The 15,120-nt window shown below is 43.5% G+C and overlaps 1 protein-coding gene across 5 annotated transcripts in view; it reads right to left on the bottom strand.

The window, feature by feature from the left end:
* Rasgrp3 (RAS guanyl releasing protein 3) overlaps positions 1-15,120 on the bottom strand; it is a 120,951-nt gene that overhangs the window by 88,792 nt on the left and 17,039 nt on the right. For 3 of the 5 annotated variants that reach the window (XM_004627607.2, XM_023711240.1, XM_023711241.1), the window contains exon 1: positions 6,217-6,722. The exons of 1 other annotated variant lie outside the window; for it this stretch is intronic. The gene's annotated coding sequence lies outside the window, so the exon portion shown is untranslated. Of the gene's footprint in view, positions 1-5,914; positions 5,982-6,216; positions 6,723-15,120 lie in introns of those variants that run through there. One more of the 5 variants, XM_023711238.1, reaches the window with a different exon arrangement.

Genomic DNA, 15,120 nt, shown 5'->3' with positions numbered 1-15,120 from the left:
TATATGTATATATATATGTCACTGAAGAAAAATGCTCTTGGTCAATGCATGAATTAAATGCCTTTCACAAGTTTTCTAATTCAAAGGCTACCTTAAACATTCATGCTCAAAACAAGTTACTTAAAAAAATAAAGCCTATGGCAGTTCTTACTGTCATAAGGTTGCTGGCTTCATTTAGCCGGGCCACGCCAGTGTGCAGATGCACTGAAAATCATCAGATCCTCTAAGTGCCTGCCTGGCAAGCTCAAGGACCCGAGTTCAATCCCTGGTACCACAGGCCATGCTGGCACAGGAACCCCAGGAACACTGAGCCAGCCTAAAACCAGGCATGGTGGTGCACACCTGTAATCCCAGCACTGGGGAGGCTGAGACAAGAGGATCATTATGAGTCTGAACTGCATAGTGAGACCTTATATAAAATAAATAAATAAATATTTTTTAAAAAATCATCAGACCTCTTGTACTGCCATTTTTATGACTTGCCATCTTCCTAGTAAGTGTTACACAATGAACTGGATTTCCACAGAAGACTGAGTGATAGTTCAAAGTCTCCATTACTCTAGCAAACTAAAACTCGCTTGTGTGTTCATGGTAATTGCGCAGGAAATGAGCACAGTGTACCCTGTGTCTGGTGATCAGAATGCACCCTCGCTCCATGAGCATAAAGGTGTTTGAGGAAGGCACAGCTTCTAAGTATGCTGATGCTTTTGTTGGACCAAGAGTGTGCGTACTGGAGGGCAGACAGCATTTTTTTCTATCCCAGAAAGCAACCAGACCCTCCCGTGGGTGAGTGCTACATCACCCCTTAGTTGATCTGACTCCAACTCAGTGACATTGGGAAGGAAAAGAATCGCTGAGCTCCTTCTAAAATACTGCCCTAAGCAAATAGCACTGTGTCTGGAACTGTTCTAAGAGGTTCCCTATTCCTGAGGTCAACTGCCCGTAGGCTTTAAATCCCATCAAGGACACACATGCAACGGCATACTACCAATCCGGAACCCCTTTTTATTTTGCCTATCAGAAGATAATAAGACAAGTTACAACACTTTTTACCCAAAGAACAATATTACAGACTACATCTAATCCACATGATCATGAAAATGTCAAAATGTCAAGAGAAACTTGATGACAGTGTATAAGGAGACAAACGACCAGGGACTGAGGGGCTCGACAGACTGTGAACTGAGTTGACTTTGTTAGTCTCTTGTTCCATGACCCTGGACAAGTTACTTGCTTTCTCTTATTTTCTCTGTACACAATGGTAATGATGTCCTTTCTCTTTCACCAGACTGTGACAAAGTACAAGGAAGTGCCTTGTGTCACTAGATTCCCATATAATTGCAGAGGTCTATCTTAAAGCCAACGATGGGCTCAGAGATCAAATCATGGACTGGAAGTACAATGATTACTTGGAAAACACCAAATCTCATAAAGCAGTGAGAACACAACACTCTAGCATTTAACACCAAGGGCTATCCGTGAGCAATACACTGGGAAAGGGGATTCCAGGGATTTTAACTCCTTGGGAACAAATGCCTTTAAAACACTAGAACTAGAACTGGATATGGTGGAGCACACCTGTGATCCCAGCATTTGAGAAATCAAAGCAGGAAGACTGGAAGTTGGAGTCAGCCTGGGCTACAATAGTGAGTTAAAGGCCAGTTTGAGCTACATAACAAGACCCTGTGGCACAAACAAAGAAAATAAGCACTGCGTCACAGAATTTGTTTGTTTATTGTGAAAGTTCCTCCAAAATTAATCAAGTATTTTGTTTTGCTTCAGATCAGCCCTAGAGTTTGACTGGCGCATTGTGTTAAAATTCTGAGTCCATTTCATGTGTTTCTGTATAACACCAATTGGATTATATCAATATCCACAGAAAGAAGAAGTTCCAAGCAAGGTTTAGAGAGGTACTGTATCCTCCCCCTGGGTTCCCCAGCCACAAATTCAACCAAAGACCAAAAATATTTTTAAAAGTAATTCCTGAGAATCTCCCAAGGTTACTGAGGTGACTGTAACCCCCATTGGAGGTGATTCCCTGTGATTCCAGTTTACCTGATTGTATACATTAACTACTATTGAGTTGAGCTTAATTTCTATCTAGCAGGTGGGATTAAAATTAAACTTTTCCTTTTATGTGAATAGCTTTATCTTCAATATACATATTCTTAGGCATGGTCACACATACTTGTAATTCCAGAATTTGGATTGCTTTGAGTTTGAGGCCATCCTGAACTATGCTATGAGTACAGGGGCAGCCTGAACTTCATAGTAAGATCCTGTCTCCCTCCACAAAAAAAAAAAAATAATCATACCATGCACAAGGCCCTGAATCCAATCCCTAGTACACACACATACACACATGCACACGCGCGCGCACACACACACACACACCAGAGCAAAACTGCAATCTTATTGTGATGAGCTTGAACCAACATGGATAAATCTCTCAAAGTCACCCATGCATGGGCTGCGTGCTTGCTCCACCCACCCACCCCCACCCCCTTGATCAACCAAAGGACTTTCCAAACCCCGCTGCTGTTCGTGTGCTCTCACCCAGGGCTCCACTGGGACAGTCTTTACATTTAACCAAGAGGAGGAAGGTGGATACCCAAATCAAACTTCTAAAAGGGTTCAAGAAGTAGGCCTCTGCCTTGAGATCTAGAAAAGCACCGAGTTTGCAGATTGCTAGTGAGAGAAGACAAACAGTGCGCTTAGGTAGCAGTAGGGAGAAAAAGTGTTATTTGGAGCAAATGCAGGTGCAGGCAGTTCCACAGAGTGCAGAGGAAAGCACAGATCTCCTCCCTCCCAGGCAATCCCCTGCTCTGGAAGCCAACCCCCAACCCAACACATGCCTAGGAGCAAAGAGGAACAGAGTGAAGGATTGTCCTGTTTCTCTTCATTAACAAACCTGCTAGCACCAACAGCCTTCCAGGCTGAGCCATAAGGAACAGGTTGCATGATGGTTTCACTAACACTAAGCCAGCAATTTGGAATGAGCTAAGGGTGGAGTAGCTGTCCTCCAAAGGAAAGGAGTGACAGGAAAAACAGGAAAGGCCATGGGGACAGAGAAAGCAGTGTGCTCCAGCCTAGTGACAAAGCTGTCAGTTGCTGACCTTTCCTCTTCAAAAGCCATCCCTATGCTCTGTCTCAAAAGAGAAAAATATATCAGCAGTCAGTGCTGCTATATGGCCTGGGCTCATACTGTCACAGGGGAACCTGTGACAACAGAGGGTAGAAAGCCCATAACACACTGTGCCTCTAAGCTTACTATGCTGGGACTTCTCTCATTTGCATGTCATGGCCTTCTAAGTTTAAATGTGTAGGATTCACCATAACCTCTACTTTTTTTTTTTTTTTTTCAGAACTAGGGATTGAACTCAGACCCATGCACTTACCAGGGAAGCACTCTCCCCGGCCCCCTCTACTTTTATTTTTAATGTGTGTAGGTGCTGGAATCAGATCTAGATATCACTCCTGTGTGTACCTAGGGGGTCTCTGAGCCTTCATTTCTCCTTGTGTGAAACTGGAACAATCATAATGCACAAACACGACTCTGCCTACAGTGGGCCTACATGGAAGTAAACCCATCAAAAGCTGAAAACATGGTTGGTCAAAAATGCACTTTCCTGCACCTCACCTACTGCACAGCCCTGCTTAACACACCTGGGCACTGCAGGGGCTTGATTTTTTTCTCCATCATCTGTAGTCATGAAACCTCCTGGTTATATATCACTAGTTCAGGTGAAAAAAGCCAAATTTAAAAGTCACAGTCCAGTTTCTACTTGGTCCCTATCACTTTCACATCATTGTAACATTAAAACTTGTTACGCTGAAGGACTGTAAAGCAGAGCCCACCTAGTCATAGAGCACACAGAGTTACTGTGGGGACTCTGTAAAACTGCACTTCATCTGACATAGTAAGTGCACAATAAATGCACATTATTGTTACCAGAATTAATATCCTGTAACAGTATCACAACTACTGTCTCCCGGTTCTCTGCTGTGACTCAGATATGTTTATTGCAATGTCCTCATCTCCAAAATGAAGCCATTACATTGAACATTTCATAATTCCTATCCAGGTTTAAAAGTCTTGGACTACAGGGATATACTACCTGCATGTAAAGTCATTGCTTTTATTGTGGTGCTATTAGCACTTTTCAAAGTCACTGCATTTCTCAAGATCTTTGAGATTTCAAAAAATTAAAAGTTAGATAACTCAAAAGAGGCACTGATTCCTATTTAGACACGCCCCACCCCCATGGTCTCACTATGTCTAGGCTGCCTGGAACTTTCTAGGTAGCCCTCAGACTAGCAATCTTCCTGACTCAGCCTAATGGGCAGCCAGAATGAAAGGTATGTACCACCATACAGGCTAGGCAGCCCATTTTATAGGTGTGTTTTACATTTCCAACGCTAGCAATAAACTCAGGGACTGGCACATGGTACGCACATGCTCTACCACTGAACTACACCTTGCCCTATAAATTGCCATAAGTGATCTTGTCATAATTTTAGAGAAGAGCCTTTAGTTTGGACCCAATTAGATATTGCATTTTATTGGGGCAGGCTGTATCTTTCTGAAGACATGGTTGCACTGGAGAGTTCCTTTCCATTATCAACATACGAGGGCATGGAGGCAGAAATGAACGCCTTAGAAAATAACCCAGCATGGCAGGTAATCTCTGCAGTCAGACAGGGAAGCCACAGGCCAGCAGATGCCAGCTGACCCAAGGACCCCTCACACAAATGATAGAAAGAGGAACAGAGGAGTTGCAACCATTTTTTTTCTCATTGGATATGCAAGACTGTGATTTCTTCTATATTTTAAGGAATAAGGGAAGAACACCTCTCTGCTAGACTGGCCAATTTTTCCTCCTTCGGGCATCTGAGGCTGCTTCCTCCGGCAAGGGAGGCCCTCCAGACCAATTGTGCTGCAGGAGTTCTGTGGCCGAACCAACACATCCTGGTCTGTTCCTATCCAATCTCCACATCCAGCAAAGGGTGGCTGGCTATAGGAGAGAGAGAGGAGTTTCCTCAGGGCAGGGGCAGAAGTCACATGCAAATTGCACAACGTGAGCCTACTCAGTAGCCCTGCAGTCAGGGAATATCAGAGCACCCTCAGCTCCCTGCAAGCCAAACGCTGTGTAACAAGAATTCAGATGAAAATAACCACCCACTGCTCCCCCCAATACTGTATGTGTAACCCAGGAAAGGAGCCTGTTTGGCCATCTTCCCGCACCTCTGATGGTGGGCCTGTCACTCTTAGAGGTCACATCATCTACTCCAAGTTCACCCCTCTCAGTTTTCCCCCTTTTTCTTTCCTCTTAACCATTTTGGCTGACGCCCACCAGAGAAGGACAAATACCCCTAAACTCTGTCCCCGTCTGGCACCCTTTGCAGTTCTCCACAGAGGAAGCTCCCTGTTGCTGGATGGATCTGGGAAGGGGCACACTCTCAGGCCTCTGCATGTCAGGTCACCAGTGTGGACAATGAGCATCAGGCAGCACTTTATAATCCACGTCACAAAGGAAGAGCAAGAGCCCAAACATCACAAAGACACTACAACAAGGAAGATCAGAAGCAGCCAGAGATGTTTAGCTTTGGGGGGGAGGACGGGGGGTGAGTTAAATCACTGAAGAAGAAAGCTATCAACACAGCTTTCAATGAGTTGGAAAATATGCATGAAGTCCGAAGATGATTTCTAATCTAATCAAATGTTGCCTTGTCAGTTCTCTATAGTACAGCCAGCTATACATGAAGTGGAAGTCTTCTAGTCAACTAGAAATGGTCGAGCCAGCCATACAATAAATTCACCAGTGATTTTAAACCACTATGTTTTCAAATTTAAATGGTAAAATTAATTAAAATCTAATCTAATCTAATCAGCCCACTTCTATTGGTATTTTACCTGAATCTTGACTCAGCCCCAGCGCTATGGCCCATCAAAATCCGACACCTGAAAACAAACTCCTTCCACAGACAGAAATAAAGGCACATACCACGTTCATCCTCAAGATTAGAGGGCGACAGTGCTAAAAATAACAGCTTCTTCAATGGCTAGTAAAAACACAAATGGCTATTAAACAAGTACAAATAAGGTGTTTCCTGCTATAGTGGCGGAGGGAAAACAAAATCAAAATAAAATAACTTGCTGGTGGCTTGTGCAAGCAGACACGCACACACGCAGTTTGAAAGTATTCAGTTACTTACTGGGGCGGCTTTTCACTGTGTGCTGCCTGTCCAGCTGCCAAGGAGCGAGTACACCAGCAGCAGCTGTTTCCTTGCAGTCCCGGCTCGGCGTCTTAGCCAGTCACATGCGACTCCCGATAAATAGCCGGTGGTGCCAGGAGGTCAGACACTGAAAATCATTATTTTGCTTGGTCCGAAAGCCTTCTCTTCACCCCTGGGTTGGCTCGGCCATTTCATTAGTATGCAGGGAAACACATTCCTCAATTTGTTTTCTTTTAGTGAAAAACATCCAACAGTTGATAAGTACAGTGGGAGGAGGGCAGGTCACAGCCAGTGGAAAGTTAGATCACATTTGTGTGGGGGATGGAGAGGCTATGCACCCCCCCCCACACACACACACACAGTTTCCCCAGAGCTCTTCAACAGCAAGAAAAAGGAAGCAGGAATTCACACAGCCGGTGGAAACTGCTCTGTATTTCAGGTGTCCCTGAAACACACGTCAGTCTGGTCCGTTTCATTTTCTCAGAATTCCAAGCTCCGATTTGTTGGAAGAACCACGCGACTGGGTGAACTGTCCTGCAGAGGGCAGACCATAGCTAACCCTCCCAGCATGCTTAGCGTTCACCTCAAAGGCCAGGGCTCCTGTGCCCACAGATACCCGGGGGGCACAGGAAGAATACATCAAGAAAATCAAATGCAGCTTTATCTGAAGAGCCAAAGGAAATGATCTCAGGTCCCTTAGGACCACCTTCTACATGTTCACTGCTGCCCTGTGTCAACATGTTGGGGCTCAGCAGAGCAGCTAAGATTATCAGCCCAGGCGAGTGGAAACAGCAGTTATCATTAAATTTACCCAGCACGTCAGAGGTACGCTGTTGCCGGTGGGGTGTGTTGGGAAGTTGGGCTTACCGGCTGTTTCCTCTGCAGCTCATGGAGGCAGCAAAGCACCTTTGATGTTTTGTTGGATTCATGCTTCTCTCCTGGCCTCATTTTCCTACCTTTCCCTTTCCATCCTTCTCCCCAAGGAAAGCCTGGTTCTGGGTGTCATCTGATTACATCAGTCACCTTCCCAGTGCTGGGACAAAATGCCAGACACACTTAATTTAAAGGAGGAAATGTTTAATATGGTTCACATTCTCAGAGGCCTGCTCACTGCTAGGCAGAAATATTGCGGTAGGAGGGTATGGCCGGTGGAAGTCACACAATTCCTGGCATCCAGAAAGAAGAGAGAGACAGGCAAAGAGCTAGAGAGGAAGGGGGTGAGGGCATACTCCCAAATCACGCCCAGACACACCCAGGAACGCGCTAGACTAATCTCAGCATTGCTCACATTCATGAGGCTGAAAATCAACATGAAACATCACACTGAACCTGAGTATCTGACTTCTTGGTTTAGCAAGAGCGACGCTTCCCCAAATCAGTGCTGGTGGTTGGACTTCGGGGTAGAGTAGCGATCAGACAGACAGTTGGCTTATTCAGCAAAGTGAATGCCCAAACAGCTATGGTGAAAGTTGCCTTGGGGATCTTGCAATTATAATTACATTGTTAAACTGTCAATCTTGATACCTTGATTTTTTTTTAAAGACAGGGTCTTGCTAGGTGGGTCAAGATGTCTTTGGACTCACTGTGTCAGCTGGGTGAAATCAAACTTCTGGCAATCCTTCTACCTCAGCCTCCTGAGTATTAGGCTTACAAGAAGGCACCACCACACCCAGCTCAATGTGGTTTTTATTTTTATTTTTATTTTTTTGCGGTACTGGGGATTGAACTCAGGGCCCTGTGTTTACCAGGCAAGCACTTATTCAACTGAGCTATCTCCCCGGCCCTCAATCTGGATTTTTAATAAGTAAAATCGTATTCAATATTGGAGCATTTGTGGGCAATCATTCTTTCTTGGGTGCATCTCATAATTATTAACAGTAGAAATCATATCAGAAGTTTCCCTCCATATAGAGGATAGTATTTTCTAGACTAACAGGGGGGTGGGGGAAACCCTAAGTCTAGCTATACTTTCAGGAGCCTAATTAGTTACTAACCCAGGAGAATCCAAAGTATAAATGAAAAATTTACAAGCATCAAAACATCATTTTCAGGGCTGGGGATACAGCTCAGCTACACAGGGCCTCCCTGGCAAGCATGAGGTCCAGAGTTCAATCCCCCAGTACCACAAAAACAAAACATCATTTTTCTAAGGGTAGTAGAAATAATTCTAGTAATAGAAATAAACTTTTTTATCAAAAGGTGCAGCAAGACCCTGTCCCAAAAGAACAAAAACCTAAATGCAGGGCCCTGAAACACACGCTGATGCGATAATCTTCAATCGGAAGCAAAGAAGGAGCCCACTCACTGGTCCTCTGAAATACTACTTTGATGTATTTATACTTTGTCTTTACAGCAACAGAAAGCCATTAACAAGAAAAAGACCAAGGAAATAGGACCAAGAGCTACAAAGGCCTCATCCTTCATTAACCAAACCAGACACTTCCTCTGGAGTCTGGCTCCACTCTCTTGTCAGTCCTGGACTTTGAGGCAGCAAATTACTGCAAGTCGTAGAACAGCCAGGCTCAGAGGAGGCAGAAAGGAGTGCCAGAGGCCTTGTCTGAGCTCTTGGATTGACGAGGGACATTGCTCAGGCCTTGGTAGCTAGCTGAGCCTCCCAGGGGCGGGAATTCCCCAGGGTGCCCAACCCCCGCGCACTGCCAGCACCTTCTTCCCTGGAGTAGCGCTCAAGAAATGTAGTCCATGGGGCTGGTGAGATGGCTCAGTGGTCTAAAGTACCTACTTAAAACAAGCTTAGCAAAGCAGAGGGACCGCGGTTCAATCCCCCAGCACCACATGCCAGCCAGCCCCGCCCCCTGGTGGGCTGAGCTGGCCACACATACACACAAAATAAATAAATAAATAAATAAATAAATAAATAAATAAATAAAATTAGAAAAAAAAAAAGAGTTTAAAAAAAAAAAAAAGAAATGCAGTCCTGCCTCAGGTGGGCTCAGCTGCTTCAAGTTAGGGCCCTACCCCTGCTGGTCAAGTGGAGGCATTACGCACAGGGCATCTTCCCCTGCCTCCACCTTTGTATGCAACCTTACTCCCTTCCTCCTCTACCTCAGGCATGCCATTTCATATATGTATGTATGTATGTATGTATGTATTTTTTTCCCTCTCTGTTTCTCTTCTTTAGTTCCAATATTTGGCTAAGTACATATCCCATATTGCAGGGAATTTTCGCTAACCTTCTTGTTCTTCCCCCTTTCTTTCTTTCTGAGCTGTCTGGAGTCAAATCAGGCAATCACAGAGCTGGGCTATCTATATGCCTGTAACAAACAGAAAAGAAAGAAAGGCTTAAAAAAAAAAAAAAAGAAGTGAAATGTTCAACCCCTAATGTCCTTGAGGAAAACACATCAACGTCTCTAAACCAAGAAATGCAGAGCCTGTGTTCAAGGTGACTTGCTCACACTGAAAGATGCAATAAAAATTTCTGTCCTGAAAAGTTACTCTCAGGGAGAAAAGAGGACCATGTAGAAAGCTGTGCGTCAGCATCTGTGTGACAGATAATCATCTCTCATCACAGGAGGAGCCTCCTAATACATAACATATGTTAATATATTATTAATAATGTGTTACAAGTAATAGCTGTGCAAAATGCTGCCTTAATCCTCAGGGCAATGCTCCAAAGAGCATCTGTTTTGACCGGGTTGACCTGTAGGGAGGCTAAATAGCCTCCAGCAACTCGTAATTAGTCCAGAGAGACTGGTGACCTCAGCTGCTGACTCCAAACTCAGTACAGTTAGCAGCTCCGCAAAGATTTAGGAGCCGCGCGAGTTCCCATGGACTTACTCATATGCTTCTGATCTTCATGTTCATCTCCAAGCACAACAGCTCAGTCCACTGTGCTGTACTGGGGCCTAGTTAGTCTCCTCATTCGCCTCACATCAGTAGCCAGGGAAGAGCCCGTGGAGCGGCTTAGCGGGCCGAAAAGCGGGTATAGCATGCCACAGTGCAAGGCATCCCATTTATTAACACTATTTCGAGTTCCCAACAGCCAGTGACATGGGAGCCTCTGGGACACAATCCCCAGATAATGGGGACCTACTATGTATAAAAAGTGACTCTGTGCCCCTCTTTCTTCAGGGTTCCTGGAGAAACTCCCCAGTGGGTGGACAAATCAAGACTGATTACAAGGAAACCTCCCCTTTCAGCATCTTTTGGTTTTTCTCCTCTCTTTCAGTTCTTTTTCTTTCTTTCTGTAAAATTTCGTTCACTTTAAAAACATATTGCTTAGTGAATTATACTTCATTTAACTCATTTAAATTTACCTCAATGATAAATATTTCTCTCTGAAAAAAATTCCCCTCTATCTCTCCACTTTCTTAAGTTAGACTGGATTGCTAGCTGAAGCTTTCCGTAGACATGAGGAGAATTTCAGACTTCCACCATAAAATAGCTTTCCCTGCCAGGTGTGGTGGTGCAGGAGGATTGCAAGATTGAGCCCGGCTGAGGCAGCTTAATGAGACACTGCTGCAAAATAAAAACTAGGCTGGTGATATAGCTCGGTGGGAAAGCCTCAGCTCAATCCTAGCAATACAAAAACAAAACCAAAGACACCCGGTGCTCAGCATAATTACTTACACAATGACATTTTCTCTAGTAGCTCAATTCTGAAACTCTAACTCAACAGTACTTTTAATTAATCCTTGAGTATCTCACCCTTACCAAACACATGACAGTGGTAAAACTAACTTGCATCCGATCTTTCAAAATGCCAGTGGTGTTTCTGGGATTCTTTTAGTTCTTAAAAAGAACTGCTTTATTTTAAAGAAGAAAATCTAAGACTGCCTCCATACATTTTTCTGAGACTCACTTGGTGTGCAAAGAATACTACAGTGACAATTGTGAGATTTGCGATTTCCTTTCTATGCACCCATCAACATGCAATTTCAAAGCAGGAGTACACAGCTGACTCAGGGATAAATAAGGCAGAATAAAAATTTAAGTGTATATATATATTTTTTTTTTTTCAAAATGTATGAGACAAAACTATGTCCAACCAATGAGATTACAAGCACCATTGCTCAGGTAAAATTGATTAACTCCAGTACCAAATGAGGAAGTGAATCACTTAGCAAGCAGGCATGAACACAGGACAGGGTCTCTTCCTTTTGGGGTTGGCTTAGTGACTTTTTAGGGCGCTTTCAAGGTGATTGACACCTATGTAGAATATAAGTCCCTGATGCCCATCCCTAGGGAAGTATGTGGCTGCATTTGTTTACTTTTGTCTTGAGGTATGGTCCAAAAAGGAAGTGTCTGTCTATTCCAAAGTTGCAAAGTCAACTTGTCTTCCATATTGTCTCCTTCAGGGCCTGGCCTTGTTGACTGTCTATAATACTTCTATCTCATTCAGCTGCCTATAACAACACCAGGCCTCAAATTAGAAGAGAGCCTTTTTTTTTTTTTTTTTTTTTTTTTTTTTTTTTTTTTTTTTAGCAGAATATATTTATTGAGGGAAAAAAAGCTCCTGTCCAAGAGAGGGACAGGAGGGGGACCCAAGCAGGTTGTTCCCCAAGATAGCCATATTAATTTGACACCAAATCCATCTGCTCAAAACTGTGGGTACTTCTACCAGAATTTAATTTTTTGTTTTTTGTTTATTTTTTATTTTTCGGAAACGGGGATTGAACTGAGGCCGTTGCGCTTGCCATGGAAGCACTTATTCTACTGAGCCATCACCCCAGCCCCATGGGTACTTCTAAACCACAGCAATGCTCCAGCCAATGGCGTTTGCCATTCACTCTAATAACCAGGCTCCCTTAGCCCAGCAGGCTCACTACAAGGCCTCCCTTCCAGCCCTGGTGGCAAGCTCCTTGTCAAGTTTTAATCCACCGACCACTTGATTAGAAGCCTGAGGGGCCCGGGCTTCAATCTCATTTCGATTTCCTTTTGTAAAGTCCCGCTGTCTTCATCCCACATTCCTTCTGTTCTCTGTGTTTCTTGTCCTGTATTTGCTCCATGTTTCACAGTCAAGTCTCTGTGCTACTTACATCTTTGTGCACAGAAAATCTCTGGCGAAGCCACTCTTTTCTTAGGACTTCTGAGAGGACACAAAGGCAACCACAGAGAGGAGGAACCCACTGCGGAATGAGGATCTAGCACTATTGCAACAGGGCTTTTCTTATTTTTAGATCACAGGGATAAACTAAAGACATCTTCACCAGCAAAATAAAAGTAGTGGGGGAATTTTCTATTTTGCCTCATTTTCTATTTTTGTTGTTGTTGTTTGAGAAGGGGGTCTTGTTATAGCTCAGGGTGTCCTTGAACTCATTACTGTATATAGCTCCGGCTGGCCTCACTGAATTTGTGGTGATCTTCCTGCCTCAGCATTCCAGGGTTGGATTTGCAGGCGTGCGCCACCACACCTGGCTTTTGTTTTCTTAATATAGATCATAAGAGGTAAAAAGTTCAATAAAGCTTCTCACCCGGGAGGAGGAGCGTGGGCTACAACAGCTGATAAACACCAACTTCAGCTGTGAAGCTTTGCTAGGCGTCTGAATTGCTGTGAATCAGGCTTAGCTCTATGTTCTAGCAGCCATGCTACGGAATGCAGGCCTGCCGTGACATTGAAGACTAGTCTGCTTTCTTGTGTCACAAAATAAAAACAGAAAGACTCCTGTGGGGTTTTTTAAATTGTATTAAATACTGGAATTTAAAAATCTTAACATGATTGGAGCACTGTGGCTCATACCTATAACCACAGCTACTGGAAAGCTGAGGCAGAAGGCTGGAACATGAGACTGGTATGAACAGTTTACCATCTCAAAATAAAATAAAAAGAGCTGGTTGTGTACCTGAGTGGTAGATTTGGGAGTCCTTGGGCTCAATCCCCAGTATAACACACACACACACACACACACGTGCACACACACATTGGAGCAAGTTAAATAATACAAAGAATACCTAAATAAAAATTTATTAACTTCTTTTTCCTATCTCCTTATCCCACTGAGACAGCATAAAAATCTCTCTCTGTCTGTCTCTCTCTCTCACTCACACACATACACATACACACACACAAATATGTACATGTACATGGTGTGGTCATACAATATAGTGAATGTTAAATTTTAAATAGTTATTAAAGTAAAAGACCCATTGCCATTAAGTCCTTCAAAATACCGGCCCACTTTGAAAACCTCCCTCCCATCATTCCTGCCCCTTTCTGAAGCAGCTGTAGCAGTCTTCTTTGGTGAGTGTCTTTCGTTGTGTCCTCGTGGACAGCTGCCCTGATGTCCTGAACTGATACAAAATGTTTATCCTTCATGGTCACTTTGATTTAGGGAAAAAATCAGAAGTCTAATGGTGTCAGACTCAGTGAATCACAAGGATAAAGATGTACAGTTGTGTTTTTACAAGGTCAGCTTTCCGTTTGGTGGCCCTCCTTAGCAACACTCACCACGTTTTTGCTCATATCCCATAACACCTTTGGGAAAGGGAACTTCCAGGACTGCTTCAGAAAGTAGCAAGAATGATGGAATGAATGTGTTCAGTTAGAAGTGGGGGGGTTCATGGCAACCTGTCTTCTACTCGTAATAAATTTTTAAAATTTAAAGCATTTGCTACCTATTTTGGTTACATATGGATGTGTTCTACTTTTTCATCTTTTAAAGAATGCTTACTCTACAAATTGATTTTTCTCCTTTAATAATACATCTTGGACAGGTAATGTTCGCTCCAAAATCAATAACATGGAATTAATTTATTGTTTTTAGGGGCCGGGGAGATTGCTCAGTGGAATAAGTGCTTCCCTGACAAGCAAAAGGGCCTGAGTTCAATCCCTGGCTCTGAAAAAAAAAAAAAAAAAAAGAGAAAATGTATTCTGCATTTTACCTTGCAGAATAGTGACATCAATAGCTTATTTGTTTTTGTCAATGACTATTCAAAATTCCCCTTTTTTGCCTCTATAAACAATGTTAAACTAAGACTCCTTCGGTGGCTGGTGCTTTCATGTCATAGTACAGAGGTGTAAGACTGGAATTACTGGAATTGCAAAATTAGCTATTGCCTATCAACAAAGCCGCTTTTCTTGACCAAAGGCAAGGCAGGCTCCTCTATCTCTCTCTCTCCTCACTGCAGCCTCAATCTTGGCCTCTGAAGACCAGAACAAACCTGAGAGTGGTTTCTAGCAGCTCAAGGTCATGTTGGTGGATGACATTAGCCCCCTTCCACACGTCTGCCTCAGAAAACTCAGTGCTACAAAATCAAAACAAAACACCCCACTATTTGTTCCTGCCTACAGGGGAAGACAGCATCTTGACTTTAAGAACTGTCAGTGGATGCAGGGGACCTGATGCCATTCACACACACAAATCCTTGGTGACAGTTTGCTTCCTGATCCATTCCTAGCTCTAGACCTACCTTCTCCTTCTCTCTGTCCAAATCGAAGTTGAGTTCGGTCCACACTAGGCTTTTTCCTCCTACTGCAATAGTATTACTGGTGCAAATCTATCCTTACCAGTTTTACTTCTATCTCACTTGACTATGCTTTCTCAGTTACTTCTCCCAAACTGAACTATGCTAGCCATACAAAGGTCATGGCTTAGAAGTCTGAGACCTGTTAACTTTGAGGATCAAGACTGTAGTACAAGGGCCAGGGAGATGGCTCAGTGGAATAAGTGCTTCCCTGACAAGCAAAAGGGCCTGAGTTCAATCCCTGGCTCTGAAAAAAAAAAAAAAGAGAAAATGTATTCTGCATTTTACCTTGCAGAATAGTGACATCAATAGCTTATTTGTTTTTGTCAATGACTATTCAAAATTCCCCTTTTTTGCCTCTATAAACAATGTTAAACTAAGACTCCTTCGGTGGCTGGTGCTTTCATGTCATAGTACAGAGGTGTAAGACTGGAATTACTGGAATTGCAAAATTAGCTATTG

The sequence above is a fragment of the Octodon degus genome, unplaced genomic scaffold (assembly GCF_000260255.1).
Source record: "Octodon degus isolate 3935 unplaced genomic scaffold, OctDeg1.0 scaffold00020, whole genome shotgun sequence".
Taxonomy (NCBI): domain Eukaryota; kingdom Metazoa; phylum Chordata; class Mammalia; order Rodentia; family Octodontidae; genus Octodon; species Octodon degus.
This window is presented reverse-complemented; position numbering and strand designations above follow the sequence as displayed.